This window comes from Octopus bimaculoides, chromosome 10 (assembly GCF_046866305.1).
Source record: "Octopus bimaculoides isolate indiv1 chromosome 10, ASM4686630v1, whole genome shotgun sequence".
Taxonomy (NCBI): domain Eukaryota; kingdom Metazoa; phylum Mollusca; class Cephalopoda; order Octopoda; family Octopodidae; genus Octopus; species Octopus bimaculoides.
Window position 1 is genome coordinate 25478516 of NC_142937.1, and position 4132 is coordinate 25482647.

Below are 4132 nucleotides of genomic sequence, written 5' to 3' on the forward strand. Positions count from 1 at the left end.
TGCCTAGCTCTCAAAAATCGAACGTACGTACGTTGAGCCAAAAGCTACGGACGCACGTACCTAGCTCTCAGAAATCGAACGAACGTACTTTGAGCCAAAAGCTACGGACGCACTTCCCTAGCTCTCAAAAATCGAACGAACGTACGTTGAGCCAAAAGCTACGGACGCACGTACCTAGCTCTCAAAAATCGAACGAACGTACGTTGAGCCAAAAACTACGGACGCACGTGCCTAGCTCTCAAAAATCGATCGTACGTACGTTGAGCCAAAAGCTACGGACGCACGTGTTTAGCTCTCAATAATCGAACGTACGTACGTTGAGCCAAAAGCTACGGACGCACGTGCCTAGCCCTCAAAAATCGAACGAACGTACGTTTACCCAAAAGCTACGGACGCACGTCCTTAGCTCTCAAAATTCGAACGACCGTACGTTGAGCCAAAATCTACGGACTCACGTGACTAGCTCTCAGAAATCGATCGTACGTACGTTGAGCCAAAAGCTACGGACGCACGTCCCTAGCTCTCAATAATCGAACGAACGTACGTTGAGCCAAAAGCTACGGACGCACGTCCCTAGCTCTCAAAAATCGAACGAACGTACGTTTTGCCAAAAGCTACGGACGCACGTCCTTAGCTCTCAAAAATCGAACGAACGTAAATTGAGCCAAAAGCTACGGACGCACGTCCCTAGCTCTCAAAAATCGAACGAACGTACGTTGAGCCAAAAGCTACGGACGCACGTACCTAGCTCTCAGAAATCGAACGAACGTACTTTGAGCCAAAAGCTACGGACGCACGTTCCTAGCTCTCAAAAATCGAACGAACGTACGTTGAGCCAAAAACTACGGACGCACGTGCCTAGCTCTCAAAAATCGATCGTACGTACGTTGAGCCAAAAGCTACGGACGCACGTGCTTAGCTCTCAATAATCGAACGTACGTACGTTGAGCCAAAAGCTACGGACGCACGTGCCTAGCCCTCAAAAATCGAACGAACGTACGTTTACCCAAAAGCTACGGACGCACGCCCTTAGCTCTCAAAAATAGAACGACCGTACGTTGAGCCAAAATCTACGGACTCACGTGACTAGCTCTCAGAAATCGATCGTACGTACGTTGAGCCAAAAGCTACGGACGCACGTGCCTAGCTCTCAATAATCGAACGAACGTACGTTGAGCCAAAAGCTACGGACGCACGTGCCTAGCTCTCAAAAATCGAACAAACGTACGTTTAGCCAAAAGCTACGGACGTACGTCCCTAGCTCTCAGAAATCGAACGAACCTACTTCAGGCCAAAATCTACGGACGCACGTCCCTAGCTTTCAAAAATCGAACGAACGTACGTTGAGCCAAAAGCTACGGACGCACGACACCAGCTCTCAAAAATCGAACGAACGTACGTTGAGCCAAAATCATCGGAGACTCGTCCCTAGCTCCCAAAAATCGCACGAACGTACGTTGAGCCAAAAGCTACGGACGCATGTCCCTAGCGCTCAAAAATCGAACGAACATACGTTGAGCCAAAAGCTACGGACGCACGTGCCTAGCTCTCAAAAATCGAACAAACCTATGTTGAGACAAAAGCTACGGACGCACGTCACTAGCTATTAAAAATCGAAGGAACGTACGTTAAGCCAAAAGCTACGAACGCACGTTCCTAGCTCTCAAAAATCGAACGAAAGAACGTTCAGCCAAAAGCTACGAACGCACGTCACTAACTATCAAAAATCGAACGTACGTACTTTGAGTCAAAAGCTACGGACGCACGTCCCTTGCTCCTAAAAATCGAACGAACCTACGTCGAGCCAAAAGCTACGAACGCACGTCCCTAGCTCTCAAAAATCGAACGAACGTACGTTGAGACAAAAGCTACGGACGCACGTGCCTAGCTCTCAGAAATCGAACGAACGTACGTTGGGTCAAAAGCTACGGACGCACATCCCTCGCTCTCAGAAATCGAACGAACGTACGTTGAAACAAAAGCTACGGACGCACGTGCCTAGCTCTCAGAAATCGAACGAACGTACGTTGAGCCAAAATCTACGGACGCACGTCCCTAGCTATCAAAAATCGAACGAACGTACGTTGAGCCAAAAGCTACGGACGCACGACACCAGCTCTCAAAAATCGAACGAACGTACGTTGAGCCAAAATCATCGGAGACTCGTCCCTAGCTCTCAAAAATCGCACGAACGTACGTTGAGCCAAAAGCTACAGACGCACGTCCCTAGCTTTCAAAAATCGAACGAACGTACGTTGAGCCAAAAGCTACGGACGAACGTCCCTAGCGCTCAAAAATCGAACGAACATACGTTGAGCCAAAAGCTACGGACGCACGTGCCTAGCTCTCAAGAATCGAACAAACCTATGTTGAGACAACAGCTACGGACGCACGTCACTAGCTATTAAAAATCGAAGGAACGTACGTTAAGCCAAAAGCTACGAACGCACGTTCCTAGCTCTCAAAAATCGAACGAAAGTACGTTCAGCCAAAAGCTACGAACGCCCGTCACTAACTATCAAAAATCGAACGTACGTACTTTGAGTCAAAAGCTACGGACGCACGTCCCTTGCTCCCAAAAATCGAACGTACGTACGTTGAGCCAAAAGCTTCGGACTAACGTCCCTAGCTCTCAAAGATCGTACGAACGTATGTTGAGCTAAAATCTACGGGCGCACGTCCCTAGCTCTAAAAAATCGAACGAACGTACGTTGGGCCAATATCTACGGACGCACGTCCTTCGCTCTCAAAAATCGAACGAACGTACGTTGAGCCAAAACATACGGACGCACGTCAGTAGCTCTCAAAAATCGAACGTATGTACGTTGAGCCAAAAGCTACGGACGCACGTGCCTAGCTCTCAGAAATCGAACGAACGTACGTTGAGCCAAAATCTACGGACGCACGTCCCTAGCTATCAAAAATCGAACGAACGTATGTTGAGCCAAAAGCTACGGACGCACGACACCAGCTCTCAAAAATCGAACGAACGTACGTTGAGCCAAAATCATCGGAGACTCGTCCCTAGCTCTCAAAAATCGCACGAACGTACGTTGAGCCAAAAGCTACAGACGCACGTCCCTAGCTTTCAAAAATCGAACGAACGTACGTTGAGCCAAAAGCTACGGACGCACGTCCCTAGCGCTCAAAAATCGAACGAACATACGTTGAGCCAAAAGCTACGGACGCACGTGCCTAGCTCTCAAGAATCGAACAAACCTATGTTGAGACAAAAGCTACGGACGCACGTCACTAGCTATTAAAAATCGAACGAACGTACGTTAAGCCAAAAGCTACGAACGCACGTTCCTAGCTCTCAAAAATCGAACGAAAGTACGTTCAGCCAAAAGCTACGAACGCCCGTCACTAACTATCAAAAATCGAACGTACGTACTTTGAGTCAAAAGCTACGGACGCACGTCCCTTGCTCCCAAAAATCGAACGTACGTACGTTGAGCCAAAAGCTTCGGACTAACGTCCCTAGCTCTCAAAGATCGTACGAACGTATGTTGAGCTAAAATCTACGGGCGCACGTCCCTAGCTCTAAAAAATCGAACGAACGTACGTTGGGCCAATATCTACGGACGCACGTCCTTCGCTCTCAAAAATCGAACGAACGTACGTTGAGCCAAAACATACGGACGCACGTCAGTAGCTCTCAAAAATCGAACGTATGTACGTTGAGCCAAAAGCTACGGACGCACGTGACTAGCTCTCAGAAATCAATCGAGCGTACGTTGAGCCAAAAGCTACGGACACACGTCTCTAGCTCTCAAAAATCGAACGAACGTACGTTGAGCCAAAATCTACGAACGCACATCCCTAGCTCTCAAAAATCGAACGAACGTACGTTGAGCCAAAGGCTACGGACGCCCGTCCCTAGCTCTCAAAAATCGAACGAAACTACGTTGAGCCAAAAGCTACGGACGCACGACCCTAGCTCTCAGTAATCGAACGAACGTACGTTGAGACAAAAGCTACGGACGCACGTGCCTAGCTCTCAGAAATCGAACAAACGTACTTTGAGCCAAAAGCTACGGACGCACGTGACTAGCTCTCAGAAATCAATCGAACGTACGTTGAGCCAAAAGCTACGGACACACGTCTCTAGCTCTCAAATATCGAACGAACG